General features: G+C 35.7%; 1 pseudogene; it reads left to right on the top strand.

Moving 5' to 3' along the window:
- The first annotated feature begins 14152 nt into the window (after positions 1–14152).
- Positions 14153–14744, top strand: LOC116881800 (annotated as a pseudogene).
- Positions 14745–17222: the final 2478 nt, after the last annotated feature.

Consider the following 17222-nt stretch of genomic DNA (forward strand, 5'->3'; position numbering starts at 1 on the left):
AAGGATCTGTACTCCAGGAACTACAGAACACTCATGAAAGAAATTGAAGAAAACACAAAAAGATGGAAGACCATTCCATGCTCTTGGATCAGAAGAAAAAAACATTGTTAAAATGTCTATACTGCCTAGAGCATTCTATACTTTTAATGCCATTCTGATCAAAATTCCACCAGCATTTTTCAAAAAGCTGGAGCAAATAATCCTAAAATTTGTATGGAATCAGAAGAGACCCCGAATTGCTAAGGAAATATTGAAAAACAAAAATAAAACTGGCGGCACCATGTTGCCTGATCTCAAGCTTTGCTACAAAGATGTGATCACCAAGACAGCATGGTACTGGCATAAAAACAGACACATACACCAGTAGAACAGAGTAGAGAGCCCAGATATGGAACCTCAACTCTATGATCAAATAATCTTCGACAAAGCTGGAAAAAATATACAGTGGAAAAAAGACTGTCTCTTCAATAAATGGTGCTGATAAAACTGGACAGCTATATGCAGAAGAATGAAACTCGACCATTCTCTTACACTGTACACAAAGATAAACTCGAAATGGATAAAAGACCTCAACGTGAGACTGGAGTCCATCAGAATCCTAGAGGAGAACATAGGCAGTCACCTCTTCAATATCAGCCACAGCAACTTCTTTCAAGATATGTCTCCAAAGGCAAAGGAAACAAAAGTGAATATGAACTTTTGGGACTTCCTCAAGATTAAAAGCTTCTGCACAGCAAAGGAAATAGTCAACAAAACAAAGAGGCAACCCACGGAATGGGAGAAGATATTTGCAAATGACAGTACACACAAAAGGTTGATATCCAGGATCTATAAAGAACTCCTCAAACTCAACACACACAAAACAGACAATCATATAAAAAAAATGGGCAGAAGACATGAACAGACACTTCTCCAATGAAGACATACAAATGGCTATCAGACACATGAAAAAATGTTCATCATCACTAGCCATCAGGGAAATTCAAATTAAAACCACATTGAGATACCACCTTACACCAGTTAGAATGGCCCAAATTAGCAAGACAGGAAATAACGTGTGTTTGAGAGGATGTGGAGAAAGGGCAACCCTCTTACACTGTTGGTGGGAATGCAAGTTGGTGCAGCCACTTTGGAGAACAGTGTGGAGATTCCTTATGAAATTAAAAATAGAGCTTCCCTATGACCCTGCAATTGCACTCCTGGGTATTTACCCCAAAGATACAGATGTAGTGAAAAGAAAGGCCTTGTGTACTCCAATGTTTATAGCAGCAATGCCCACGGTCGCCAAACTGTGGAAAGAACCAAGAAGCCTTTCAACGGATGAATGGATAAGGAAGATGTGGTCCATATACACTATGGAGTATTATGCCTCCATCAGAAAGGAGGAATACCCAACTTTTGTAGCAACATGGACGGGACTGGAAGAGATTATGCTGAGTGAAATAAGTCAAGCAGAGAGAGTCAATTATCGTATGGTTTCACTTATTTGTGGAGCATAACAAATAGCATGGAGGACATAGGGAGATGGAGAGGAGAAGGGAGTTGAGGGAAATTGGAGGGGGAGGTGAACCATGAGGGACTGTGGACTCTGAAAAACAATCTGAGGGTTTTGAAAGGGCGGGGGGTGGGAGGTTGGGGGAGCCAGGTGGTGGGTATTGAGGAGGACAGGTGTTGCATGGAGCACTGGGTGTGGTGCAAAAAAAAATGAATTCTGTTACACTGAAAAGAAATAAAATGTGTATATATATATATATATGTGTGTGTGTGTGTGTGTGTACACACATTTTATTTCTTTTTCTATTACTTTTCCATTTTCTATTATTTTTCTATACTTTTCATCTTATTTTTTAATAAGATATTATCTTTGGTTTTTTATGGCTCTGGCACTTATGAACTTATGAAAAATATGAAAACTATTCATATTTCAAACCTACATGGTCTCTGATCATTTGTTTGTTCAATCATTCATTTATTCATTCATTCAATGTTTATATAGTTACTTTTTTCCCCTTTATAACTATATAACAGAAGATATTTGCTCTCAGGTACACATAAGCTTTTGAGGAACAATTAAATATAATAAGAAGGGGTAGAATGTTGTAATAGAAAACTGAACATACAAGTTTATGGAATATGCTGGAAATTGCAAGTAGTCTGTTCCTAGCGCTTAGGGACCCTGGAATGCAATATAGTGATTAGATAGAAGATGAAGTGATTGGGACCAGATTGTTAGAGCTTAAATGGCAGAGTAAGTAGTTTGGAAGTTATTCTATGTGTAGTAGCAGGCCTTTGAAAATTATTTTGTAAGAGAATCACATGACTAAACATGAATTTTTAAGATAAGTCTCAAAACTAGATGCCGGGTGATTTGGGAAGAGGAGAAATAAAAGAGTAGAAACAGATTAGAACAGTTTAGGAAGATCCTAACATCGTCCAGGCAAACTATGATTAGGGGTTGGGCTAAAGTGGTGGCAATAAGAATGGAGATGTGGGCTTAGATTTGGGGAATATTTTGGCTATCAAACTTTCAAGATTTGAAAATGCTTGGCTGTACCAAAAGCAGAGGGTTTTTTGGGAAAAGAAGTTACTGAAAAGGACCATGAAATGTTACTCAGTAAGAAGGGCACACAGGAGAGAAAAGCAAGCATGGGGTCAGAACAGGATTTGGTTTTATAGATGTTAACTTTAATGTATCTGTGTAAGAATCGAACAGAGGTATCAAGTAAGTAGTTAGAAATAAAAGTCTATTACTTAAGAAAGAGATGAAATTTAAAAAAAAAAGTCTGTCAGTAAGAGTTTCTATAGATCTATTCTTCACTGCAGGATGTAGGTCTTCAGTGTTTTTGTTGTTGTTGTTGTTGAATTTTTCTCAAATTTTATCTGTTTCATTCTGGTATTCAGGGATTCATTAAATTAAAATTAAAAAAGTAAATAAAGTAAATTATGTCCTCATCTTAGTCATTATCTCCCATCAATCTTCATTTTTGGAAACAATCTGCCCATGTTCTTGATTTGTTTCTTTTATTCCTTTGCTTACAAGCTTTAGTTTACTGATCAGAATTGCAAAAATAATCTCCAAAGGGAGAATGTTTGCCATTTTTGATCTCATTCCTCTTCTAATGAAATACACCAATTATTATTATTTTTTGCCTTTCCTTCTTCTCCTTCTTCCTCTTTTCCTTTTCCTCCTCGTCCCCCCTCCACCTCCTCCTTCCCTCCTCCTCCTACTCCTCTTTCTCCTCTTCCTCCTCCTCCATCTCCTTCTCCTCCTCCTCCTCTCTCTCTCTCTCTTTCTCTCTCTTTCTCCCCTCCGCAGCACACTGAGCAGAGGTCTCTGGTAAACAGTTTCTGTTGACTCCAAGATGACTTCTTGAGTTTTCTTTGGGTGCAATTTAGACATTATTTCCCTAAACATATCCCCACATTGCCACTTTGCCCATCCACAACCCCTTCCTAGGTCTTGCTAGATTCCTTGACCATTTAACTGCCCAAAAGTGCTTGAAGACATCTGCCAGCTTGAAGACTTTACTAAGTCCTACCTCAGGATCATTTATAAAATGTTAACTACCCAGATCCAAGGGAACCCTGCTGTTTGTTTTTTTTTTTTTTAATTTTAGAAATGCCTATTTGTTTCTTAAATCAAACCCAATTTTCTATTTGGGGATGAAGGTTCTTTGTTTGTTGTTTTTATGAATTTACTGTCACTGTATTCATTGTCTTCTGGCTATTTTGTAATTCTTTTGTTCCTTTCTTCTTCTCTTGCTCTCTTTGTGATTTGATGATTTTCCATAGTGGTATGCTTTTGTTTATTGTTTTTTCACTTTATATTTTAACAGTCTTTGAAGATGTAGAATCTAGTCCAATTTTTTGGGGGGAAATCAAAATAGGTTATAGCTACTAGACTCCTTTTATCTGCATGCATATTTACCCCCTAGAGTAATTATAGTAGTTGAGTCATGCTTGATTTCTCCTTATACAAGCCTGTTGCCTTCTCCTTAATACATTCTTTGCTTAAGTGTTTGATAATGGGAAGAAACCACATTATTTGTCAATGACTCAAGATAACTATAGTAATGTGAAAAAAATGCCCAAATTTCCAAACAATGTTTTATTTGATTTATTGAAAGGAGTAAATATAATCACTGGAATATAGAATGTTCATTCTTAGAATATGACTGTGTAACAACAATGACATAAGATGGAAATGCCTGTTGTGTATTCAGATGGGTATGTGTATGAATGTGGAGTTTCCTCTAGTGTGGAGGATGAGGTAAAGGAATAAAATTGGAGTCCTAAAGCTCACACACACAAAAAAAGTGATCCTTCTAAAATAAATAAATGGATTGATTAAAATGCTGGTGCTTTTAGACTTGACATTTTTGGGGGGAATGGCTTTTGATAAGATGAAGTGAAATACCAGCTTTTAAAAATGTCAGGTTGTTCCTTTCTAAATAGGTTTTAAGTAAGCTTTTTTATTTCTTTCTCACTTATGAGAAGAAAAAAAAAGTCAACCTTTTTGAACATAGTACATATGGTTGCCTTGGCAACAAGCACAATAATAACATCTACAGCATCCATGTGAACCTTAATTATAGAATTATGTTAAACTAGCACATGTTAATTCTTTAGCAAAGCACATATATTTCTTACTATTGAGAATATTAGCTATTGAAACATGGCCTTTCAAATTAAACTGCCCGCATCTTTACAAAAATAGTTTAATGACAAAGAGCTAAGAATCCCAGCAGCTTCTCTTATGCTATTTCAAGAATAAAAACCAAGGTTGATGAGTTAGACAGTCTTTTCATATTATGTCCACTTTATCAATTATTTATGGAGTGTCAATGATCTGCTTATCTCAGTGGTAAAGGTTTTAATTTTTTTTTTCATTATAATGTGTGGTCTGTGCTATAAAACAGCTTAAACCATATTTAGGAGATAAGACAGCCATGTAGAAAGAGATTCACGATTACCAATATTTAAATATTTTCACATATATTATGTAAACAATGTAATATACTCAGGTGTTAATTTGAATCAAGCACCAACCTATAGTATTACTGTGTAACAAAATGCTGCAAATATAATGGCTTAAAACAACACAAATTTACTATCTAGTAGTACTGTAAGTCAAAAGTACAGGTAGACTCACCTGGCTTCTCTGTTCTTGGTCTTACAAAGCAGAAATGAAGGTGTCAGTTAGCTTGGGCTGTTATCTGGAGGCTCCAGGGAAGAATCTGCTTCCAATCTTATTTATGTTGTTGTATGAATTCAGCTCCTTTTGGTTATAAGACAGAGGTCTCTTTTTCCTTGTTGGTTATCAACTGGAAACTGCTCTCAGCCCCTAGATGTTGTCAGCATTTTGGGGGTTTCATTCAGCTTCGAGCCAGGAATGATACACCAAATCCCCTTGTGCTTTGAATCTGTTTTCTGTGAAAATTATCTGCTCCTAAGGGTCCATCAGATTGGGTCAGGCCCGCAGAGTTCATCTCCTTATCTTAAAATCAATTTACTTGGAATTTTAATTACATCTGTAAAATCCATTCAGAAAATAATGTAGATTAATGTTTGATTGAATAACCAGGGCTTAGGAATCTGGGGTCTCCATATTTAGAATGCTGCCTATTACACTAAGGGACATAGTGAGAATTATTGGAAAATCTCTAAGTTTAAAATGCACATGGACTCATCTTTGAAAAACATACAGGTTGGACATATGAAGATGGAGTAGGAATGTCATTCTAAGCAGGAGAAACAGCATGAACTAAAGCAGATAGATTTAGGTAATGAGTAGGTTTTGTACAGGAGAACATTGTGTAGACTCATGGGCTATTCCAGAGGCAACATGATCTAGCAAACAATGAACTTTATACCTGTGAGACTTGAGCAAGTTGCTTTAACATGATTAGTTTTTTTTTTTTAAGATTTTATTTATTTATTTAACAGAGAGAGAGATCACAAGTAGGCAGAGAGGCAGGCAGAGAGAGAGGGGGAAGCAGGCATCCTGCTGAGCAGAGAGCCCAATGTGGGGCTTGATCCCAGGACCCTGAGACCATGACCTGAGCCAAAGGCAGAGTTTTAACCCACTGAGCCACCCAGGCGCCCCAACATGATTAGTCTTAATTTGCTCACCAATGAAATGACAGTAATATTAGAATATAGATCACAAGATGGTTGGAAGTGATTAGAAGTTATAGGTAAATAGACATAAGGAGACATAAATGTAAAAAGAATATTTTTGGCTTTTGTTAATGCATATCAGGATCACCACATTTTTTATCACATGGAATTGCATTATTAGTTCATATTCTTTTTATGAAATAATAGGATACCTACTAGTGGTTTTTGCCTCTTAGGTGTATATTTCACTTTGTATTTTGCATTTTTAAAGTATCATCAACCTCACATAATTCTATTACACCTGAATAATTGATGAGAATATTAAACTTAGTGAAATAAAAGATTTTAAGGGGTGGGAGAAATATCACCTCTGCCTTGTTCCCTTTCCTTCACATCTATGGTTTACACAAGAATTTTGATTACTATCATTTGAATATAAAATTTCAAGTCAACTAATAGTCCTTAACAGTAGTATCAGGCTTTCTAAGGTTATGAAGAAAAACGTTATTTGAAACAGAAAAAGAAATCTTCATGAATTAAATATAAATTATATCCCAGCTTTTAATTTATCTATATGGTCCATCAACCATTTATTTGGGAAAAATGAATTGAATACATACTATGTGTCAGGTCCCATGCTTGTGAATTATAAAGATGAACATGACATGTTCTCTGTTCTAAAAGAACATATTCACTAGTGGGGTAATGTCTAGGAAAAATTCCTATTCTCCCTTATTCTCACAGTACTACCACACTTAACAACATTTTTGACAGCAAGTTTCTGGGTTCACTTCCACACAGACAAATTCTCTTATACCAGCTGGGTATCCTACAATTCAATTCAGTTCTGATATTATCTACTTAGACTCATGGCTTGGTCTTTCTGGTGGCAAGATCCTATCCGGGAGCCCACCAAGAGTTATTTCATTAGAACAAAAGAAAACTTCTATCACCCAGGAAATTCCTAGGAAGTTAGCTCTGTGTCAAGAACGAGGGTCAGTGGCCAGATTAGAACAAGAGATGTTCCTAGTGCTTTTGTCACTTAGAAAGTCATAAATGTTTTAGGTGCTCTGTGCCAGGAACCAGGAGCAGAGACCAATATATATATATGTCCTGTTATTTCACAGGGAGATGTCCACATATGCAAGTTACACACACACAGAATTAATTGTAACAGGCTTGATAGTTAATACATAATATTGATATATGTTAGGTATTTTTATGATTTATTTATGTTAAACTGTTTTGTGTGAGATCATATTGAGGAGCTATATGGTAAATAGACAAGTTTCTACTTGTTTATGCATTTGTTCATTTCATAAGCATTTATTATTTTTTATTTGCCAGGCTATGCCACATACTACTAAGGCCAAAATGAATAAGGCAGAGTCTCATATCTCAAGGAGCTCACAGTCCAGCAAATGTAGAAGATATTTCAAAGAATGTCATGTGGAAGTGATAGTTTTAAATTAATGATCTGTAACCCTCATGTAAGTGTGGTGCTCACAGTGTGTAGCCCTGAGAAACTAAAGTGAAAACAAAATGATAATTCCTATACTTTAAAAGCACAAAACAGAAAATTATAGTAAATCTTTCACTGACAGGAATATATACTAAACTTGAGCATATTTGCCAGAGCTCCTTTGGGTTAAATACGGCCTTTCTATGGTGGCCTTTAAAATGCAAATGCCCCTGGAGAGTTAATCTATTAAATCAATATCACATTAGTGGCATTTTTTCTGTGGTAGAAGGATCTCAGGGCCGCAAGCAGGTACAGAAGGTTGGTAATAGGAGCGAGAGTACATCAAGAAATTTCAGAAAGAAAGTCCATCTTTATACCTTGGCTGAGATCCTGATGATACATTTCTATCTTAACTAGAACACTTATTTTTTTAAAGTTTTTATTTATATTCCACTTAGTTAACATACTGTGTAATATTAGTTTCAGTTGTACTATTTAGTGATTCAACACTTAACATGCAACACTCAGTGCTCATCACAAGTGCTCTCCTTAATACTCATCACCTATTTAACCCATCCCCCCACCTACCACCACTCTGGTAACCACCAGTTTGTTCTCTATAGTTAGGAGTCTATTTCTTGGTTTGCCTCTCTTTTTTCCCCTATGATCATTTGTTTTATTAAATTCCACATATGAGTGAAATCATACAGTATTTGTTTTTATGACTAACTTATTTTGCTTAGCATAATACTTTCTAGCTCCATCCATGTCATTGCAAATGACAAGATTTCATTTTTTATGACTAAGTAATATATGTATATACCACACCGTCTTTATCCATTCATCTGCTGATGAACATTTGGGCTCTTTGCATAATTTGGTTATTATTGATAATGCTCCTATAGAACTTATTTTAAACTGAAGCATTTACTAAGCAACACTCTTAATATCTTTGCATGTACTTAATGTACTTCTAAATCCACTTTTTTTTTACTTTTCTTACTTTTATAAAAGATATTTAATTGTGCCTTTTAGTAGCAAAGTGTTCCATATGATTTTATGTAATACTTTAGCTACAGCGCTTTCTTGCAATTTGGAAATGAAATATGAATAAATTCATGTTATTAATACTTTAAAATATAACTCAAACAAAAAGATTTACTCCCATTTTAGGTCAGTTTACATATGTCCTTAGCATTTAATACCATTATGAAGAAATCTTCACCATGATTTATGATAAAACATTGTAGAGATAAAATCTTCTCATTGTCCTTAAATATACCATGTGCTTTTAAATTGTTCTTTCTTTGATTGAGAACTTAGCTAATCTGTTGTTAACTTTACAAAAAATACCTCTTAATCTTTTTAGAGTATTTATCATAGAACCTAAATAAAATATACTATATATCCAGTGAATTTTACTAGAGTGCTTTAATATAACTGCATAATGAAACAATGTTGTTTTTCTTCTTCTATAATTGGTTTCTACAAATATTGTTTTTTTACAACTTTCTCTTATAGTTTCTGCTTCTTATTTCCAAATAATTGATGAAATATTGCTAAAAATAGTATTCTCACCTGATATGTCTATAGAGTAAATAATAAGTTAGTCCTTGGAATATCAAAACAGAAAGTCATCAGACACATTTCCTGATAACTATAATGACAAAGGAGCCATTACAGTGGTCTGACTCAAGTATTAGAGTTTGGAACCTCTTTAATATCAATTATGTTTCTGTTTTTGACTATGTCCATGTATTTGAGTAAGGTATTTAATATATTTTAAAAGACATGAGGTGCCTCCTTAGCACAGTAGGCAGCGCATCAGTCTCATAAAAGACATAATTTTAAAAGGCTTAATTATTTTTACACCAAAAGAAGGCATTGAGAATCAGTTGAACTTAAAGAAAAAGTTGAGACCTAAAAACAGGATTACTTGCTTGTGAATTTGTATATGTCATATTTCTATGTGTCAATTTTATCATATTTAAACAAATGCTACATTAAAATCTATAACTTATTGCTACAATGTAATCACCTTAATATTCATCTATGGTATAAGTACATGTAATTTGTTACATTATATATTTTGTTACCATGGCTTTAAAGAATCATCTTTGGGGAATATAATTTCAAAGTAGTTGAGCACACTTTATTTAAAGTTTTGATGATCCCAGGGCAAAACAAAGTGGAGTGAGTGGAAGTATAGGTGAACCAAGAGGGCTACTAAAGTTTTGGGGGTTTAGGTGACTGGAACACTATTCCCTCTACTTCTGTATATGTTTGGTATTTTCTAAAGAAAACAAACTAGAGCATTGAGATGGGGGCACCTGGGTGGCTCAGTCAGTTGAGTGGCTGCTTTTGGCTCAGGTTCTGGTCTCAGGATCCTGGAATCCAGCCGGGCTTCAGGCTACCTGCTCGGTGGGGAGTCTGCTTCTCCCTCTGTCCTTCCTCCCCTGCTCATTTTCTCTCCCTCTCTATCTCACTATCTCAAATAAATAAATAATATCTTTAAAAAATATGACGCTCTGTAACAACAGTTTTTTAAATGCTTATAGTTTGAGTATACTCATGAAACTAACTGTATTTATAGCTGGTGTTTTTTAAAAACACAATTATTAAATCCCATGAGGAAATAACAAGCTTTAAAAGGACTAGTGAAAGAATCTGAGTTAGTAAATGTTGGAATTTGATATGATAACTTAGCATACATTGTGTGAAATGGCTTCTGGAAATGAGCACCTTTTAATCTCAATATCACAGAAGGGGGAAAAAGAGTCATTTCCAGTGTTCTTCAGCTTAGGTCCCTATAAGTCAAATCAATGTTTTTCTTGGACCAAGGAGCTGGGAAACCAACATGTCTTGACTTCCTAGTTCTGTTGGGTGTTGCTATGATTTAAAAGCACTAGCTACTTACTCCAAACTTTACTTTTGATCTCATATCTTATATACACAAACAGCTTCTCAATTCCAAAGTAAAAGTTGTGAAATACCTGACAGATGAAAACAACCTTAGCAATGGAAATACAGAAGCAAAGAGAAATAGATTAGGCACACTATTTCCATTTAGGTTTCAGTGTATCTGAAGCACATGAGGGAGAAAAAGTGAAAGACCCTAGAAAGTTCTCTGTAGTCATTGGCAGACAGAAGAGAAGAACTGGCTTTATATTTTAGAATGTTAAGCTTATTTCTGAATATAGAATGAGAAGTCTATAGGAAACTTGTGGCATATTTTTAGAGCAGGTATTAACATATTATTATAGGAAAAAAACTTCAAGTTTAAGTTACTGCAGGGAAAATTCATTAAAAGAAATGGTGCCTACTATGAATCTGTAATTTCAATATATTTTTTTTTTGTTTATTTGACAGACAGAGATCACAAGTAGGCAGAGAGGCAGGCAGAGAGAGAGGAAGGGAAGCAGGCTCCCTGCTGAGCAGAGAGCCCGATGCGGGACTCGATCCCAGGACCCTGAGATCATGACCTGAGCCGAAGGCAGCGGCTTAACCCACTGAGCCACCCAGGCGCCCAATTTCAATATATTTTATAGGAATTTTTCCAAAGGCACATTTTTACTCTTTATTGAATCATACATGCATACAAGTACACATGGCTCAATATTTTAATGTTGTTTGGTCTACATTCCATTCAGAAAGAGTAAACACTTATGCAGGTATATTGCATAAATACAATTAAGTATAGCAATACCAGTCTCAGGTAAATTTGTTTCTTTTCTAGGTCTCTCTCACCATCAATTCTTTTCTCCCCTTTTACACCACTCTGCCCTGTATCTATTTTCCCCCCTCCCTTCTTTCCATTAACAGATACATTTGAAATCTTACTGTATGTGTGGCACCATACAAAACATTAAAGATAGAGCAGAGAACAATATGGACATGTTTCATAACGTCACAGACTTTCCAATATGTTCAGATTGGCAGACAAATAAGAAGATAAAGTATGAAGAGGTAATGGGAAATCCATTATGCTATGAGATCACATAGGAGGTGAATTTCTCCTTTTTCTTGTCATTGATCTTATTTATTGAGCCCAAAGTGAACCTTTTGTTCTTTAAATCTTACACTCTGTATCATATTTACTTATGCCTTTCTAACAATAATAGCTCAAAGTCCTCTTCTCACTTCCCCCTTTATACCAGGTGTCCACCCCCGTGTTACAGTTCAATTCCCTGGTACCCGGCATGGAAATGTTTAATTTTCACTGGCCTCCTAAAAACCAAAGGAGAGTAGCACCTTTTCTTTTTAATCAACTAAGCCACTAACATTAAACAGCAGAATCTCTAGATAACTCTTGCTGAATCTCAAGTGGGTATTCCTAAGTGAAGTAGAGGATCTGTAGGCTTTTTTACTTTGGTTTCTACCTGTTGTCTTCTTGACCTTCTTGGATAGAACTGATAAGTCATTGCTGCAGTTTTTGCTACACCATAGGTTATTAAAACTCTGTTTTTCATTTTCTCTCTCCTTTCATTTTCAAAATCAACTTCACCCTAGTGATCCAAATTTCTGTATATGTTGGATCTAACAAGGAAAACCATATAACAATTATTTAAGATTACTTGGCATTTTGGGTCCCATAAAAGAAAACATACAGATGATAGCTCTTCAGTAAAATTAGTAGCTTCTGGGGCACCTGGGTGGCTCAGTCAGTTAAGCATCCAACTCTTGATTTAGGTTCAGGTCACAACCTCAGGGTCATGAAATGGAGCCCCATGTTGGGCTCCATGCTCAGTGGGGATCTGTTTGAGATTCTCCCTCTCTTCCTCTCTCTGACCCTCCCCTTGCCCATGAGTACATGCTCTCTCTCTCTCTCTCTCAAAGCAAGCAATCAATCTTTTTAAAAAATGTTGTAGCTTCTACATAATAGGTAATCTACATTCAGTTTTGAATTATAGAGTTTTATGTACCATTCCTATTAGTGCAGTTATCTATATAAATCTGTGTAGTTAAAACATGAAAATATTGGTAATGGAGATTATTTACTTTAATTAAAAATCATAAATAATATTAGGAAGCATACTGAATCACAAGTCAGAAGAATTACTTTCTAGTCCTATTACAGGAACTTACTACCAAATTCCTTTAGTGTTCCCTGGGCTTTAGCTGTACTATCTTTAAAACAACAACAACAACAAACAAACAAACAAAACTAGCATTGCCTATAAAAAACATACCTGAACTGCCTATTTCACATGGCTGTTATGAGGTTCCAAAAATATAATGAAGTTTTTGGAACTGATTTTAAAAACTGTATAGTACAACACAAATAAAAGATGAAATTTTTATTCTACTCATAAACTTAGGCACTTGACTTTTTGTAACACAACTTTTTAAAGATTTTTCTTTATTACTTGTCAGAGAGAGCATAAGCAGAGGGAGAAACAGGCATAGGGAGAAGCGAACTTCCTGCTGAGCAAGTAGCCCAATGCAGGACTCAATCCCAGGATCCTGGAACCATGACTGGAGTGGAAGGCAGACGCTTAACCAACTGAGTCACCCAGTTGCCCTTTTCTACACACTTTTGTTTTAAATTCTGACAAGTCAAACACTCACAAGATGGATAACATAGTCAATTCTAGATCCTAAGCAAAATACTTATTTTCATTAATTACAGGGCTATTTTTATTCAAGTCTGGATAACTGGTATTACTCTCCATGTGAACTGAAGAAAAGTCAATGCATATCCCTTTAGAGTTTCTTAACGCAATCCTGTGATCTTCCACACTTCTCTTTAAATTTAACACATCTTGAACTAAACAAGGTTGGAAGACTATTTCTGACACCAGAGGTTTTAAAGAGAATGGTAGGATAGTTCATTTAAACATTCTGCTTTGTTATATGTATGGCAGGAGAAAACAACTTAATGAATTTGGCTTGCTATTACTCTGATTCTCAATAAAATCAAAGATCACAAGGAAGCCATCCTCTGAATAAACAAAAAGACATGATAGTAGAGAATGGGAGCATTAGCACACAGCAGAAAGGAAAAGCTTTGGACTGGTAGACCTTGATGCTAGTATTTGTTCTATTCCTCCTTGAGCTGAGACTCCCCAAGTCCCTACTTCATAAACTGTAAATTTAGACACATGATGCAATGGCCAAATAATTCTGTAATATTGGTTTCTACATTCTGGAAAGTAATTTGCTAAAAGTAAACAGACCCCAGAAAATGTTAACCTTAGAAAATTAACTCCAGTTAAGAAGAAATCTTAGTTTGTTACCTACAAAGTTAATTTACATGGCCAGTCTTCTTAGAATTATTTCTGTGGGGGCACCTGGGTGGCTCAGATAGTTGTGTCTGACTGAGGGCATAATCTTGTGGTCATGAGATCAAGCCCCAAGTCGAGCTCTGCCCTCACTGGGGAGTCAGCTTGATATTCTGTCTCTCTATCTCTCCTTCTGCCCCTCCCCCTTGCACTCACATGCTCTCTATCTCTCTCTCAAAAATTAATAAATAGATTGCAGTACATTGAGCTCCATAGAAGTGCACTGGAGCAAGTGAGAACCAGACAGGCACTGGGCAACTTCGTGCCTTGCTAAGGAAAATAATTAAACATGGGCAAAGGAGATCCTAAAAAGCCAAGACAAAATGTCATATGCATTCTCTGTGCAAACTTGACTAGAGGAGTACAAGAAGAAGCATCCACATGCTTCAGTCAACTTCTCAGAGTTTTCTAAGAAGTGCTCAGATAGGTGAAAGACCATGTCTGCTAAAGAGAAAGAAAATTTGAAGACATGGCAAAGGTGGACAAGGCCTGTTTTGAAAGAGAAATGAAAATTTATTTTCCTCCTTAAAGGGGAAACAAAAAAAAAGTTCAAGGATCCCAGTGCACCCAAGAGGCCTCCTTTGGCCTTTTTCCTGTTTTGTTCTGAGTATCACCCAAAAATCAAGGAGAATATCCCAACCTATCCATTGGTGATGTTGCAAAGAAACTGAAAGAAATGTGAAATAACACTGCTGCAGAAGAAAAGTAGACTTGTGAAAAGAAGGCTGCTAAGCTAAAGAAAAAATATAAAAAGGATATTGCTGCATACGAAGCTAAAGGAAAGTCTGATAGGGCAAAAAAAAAAGGGAGTTGTCAAGGCTGAAAAGAGCAAGAAAAAGAAGGAAGAGGAAGAAAATGAAGAAGAAGATGATGATGAATAAGTTGGTATATAAAGGATTTAACCCCTTGTACACAATCACTACTTTTAAAGAAAAAAAATATTGAAATGTAAGGCTATATAAGATTTGTTTTTAAACAGTACAGTGTCTTTTTTCTTAGTTAACACTACTGAATATGTCTTTAACTAGCTGTGTCCTGGTGGTATAGTCAATAGCCACTATTTTGAGGATTGCAAATTGGAATGAAAATTTAAAGCAAGATTCTTTTTGGTGCACAACACAAATTACTACTATTTGGGGATGGAAGTGTTTCATCTTCAGTTGTTTCTGATGCAGCTCCTATGAAATAATTGTTACTCTGTTAACTGAATACCACTCCAATTGTATAATTATACCTGTCACAGAGTAAATGTGTATAAAATAAAACTGGAATCCAAAGTTGCTCTTTCCACCACTGACTCCTCGTAGAAAGATGGACAGATGTTCTGCTTCACTCCAATGTTTCAACTTTTCTAAGGTGTTTTTTGTTTGTTTGTTTGTTTTCTTTTGTTTTAAAAGATTTATTTACTTGAGAGAGAGGATGTTGTGTGTGTGGAGGGAGGGGTAGAGGGAGAAGGAGGGAATCCAAAGCAGATTCCCATCTGAGCACGGAGCCCAATACAGGGCTCGATTCCACGACCCTGAGATCATGACCTAAGCCAAAATCAGGACTTGGACACTTAACCAACTGAGCTACCCAGATGCCCCTTTTGAGATATTTTATTTAGGAATCCTGTGTGCTTCAGTCTGGTACTCTGCAGTATTATCAAGTAAATACAGATTCTCCTTGATTTATTTCCTGCCCCTTTCTGGATCATTTCTCATTCCATATAAGATTTTAATCTCAGTTGTCCTGTATAATATTTTAGCTGATATACCTTGAAATATTCCCCATCTTAGAGGAATATACTGACAGAATTTCATGTGTTATATAACAGAAAAGGGCCAGGGGAGGGTGCCCCTCTAAATCACACTACTGTGGCTTATCCTCAGCTTTCCATACCTACTGACTTCTACATGATTATTAAAGGCTTACTAACTCACAAGGTCACCTCAGGCAAGTCACTTCAGATCTCTGAGGCTGTTTCCTCTTATAATAGTTGAATGAGGTGATTCCTTCCAACTTAAAAATTCTTGAGTGTGCTTTATTTAAACATAGTTTGACATTTTAAAGCCATATGGCAGCAGGAGCTCTATTATAAGTACACAAGTAATGATTGTACATAGGATCCACAAATGGATACACCTGTATAGTCTTAAAGGTGTTATTTCTGATGTGTTCCAAGCTAGTTAGGATTCAAAGGCCTGTGGATAGTGCTTATATCCCATTACTGCACAGGGAGAGGAAACAATCCACTAATCCTTCTCATTGCTTCTCAGTTCAGTTGAACCCTCCAAAGTGCAAGTTATGGGGACAGATTTATAATCTGAAAGTGAGACACTCAATACTGAAAGTCTTGGTGGAAAAGCCCTCAAAGGCTTGTGATTATTCTTTGGCACACACTTTCATAAAGTTATTAGATACCATTTTTGGAAAAGAATGTCTGACAAGGGACACAGCATGTGGTTTAGATCCAGCCATGAATTTGATATAAGGTTTTCAGGAAACCACAGCGAAGGTCAGAAATCTAGAAATCTACTTATCAGCTCTGTAGTTTTCTTATTTCCACTCTATGCATCTGATTGAGCCCTTGCTTTATAGAGAAATTCTTGACAGAATTACAGATGACTTCTAACAGAAAATCATGCTGTTAGGTTTTGGACATTCCATTTGTTTGGAGATAATCCCTTAAAATAACACCACAATAAAGTATATGCATAAAGGTTGGCAAAAAAATACAGATAAAAATCCAATATGTTAAGTAACATAATAGCCCTTCTATGTATGATTAATAATTTAAAAACAATATAGAGAATATGTAGATGAAGAAACTCAAATATATGAAATAGTAATAATAACTATTATTTTTTAAGATTTTATTCATTTATTTGAAAGGAGAGAGAGAGACAGAAAACATGAATGGGGGAGGGGCCGAGGGACAAGCAGGATCCCCACTGAAAAGGGAGTTCACTAATGTGGGGCTCAATCCCAGAACCCCGAGATCATGACTTGAGCTGAAGACAGATACTTCAGCGACTGAGCCACACAGGCTGGCCAGAAATGGTAATAATTAAACATAACAACATCCACAAAACTGAAAACAAAAAGGAAAATTGCATGTAGAATATTCCCCAGATTAAGGTGACTTAATGTAGAAACAGTTCTTAAATATCAGTAAAATAATGATGAACAGGCTAAAAAAAGTGGACAAAAGTCAGGAAAGGACAACAAAGAAAATTAAACAGTGAATAAATATAAGGGAAAAAATTGGCAGAGCTCGTCCCAAAGAAGTTATATTTTTAAAACCAAGCTAGCTTTTTTATCTCATTAGGAACTTCTTCCCATCAACAGCAATCCCTTGGCATACTGATGGCTCCACC

Source organism: Lontra canadensis, unplaced genomic scaffold (assembly GCF_010015895.1).
Source record: "Lontra canadensis isolate GAN:19392208 unplaced genomic scaffold, GSC_riverotter_1.0 scaffold77, whole genome shotgun sequence".
Classification (NCBI taxonomy): Eukaryota; Metazoa; Chordata; class Mammalia; order Carnivora; family Mustelidae; genus Lontra; species Lontra canadensis.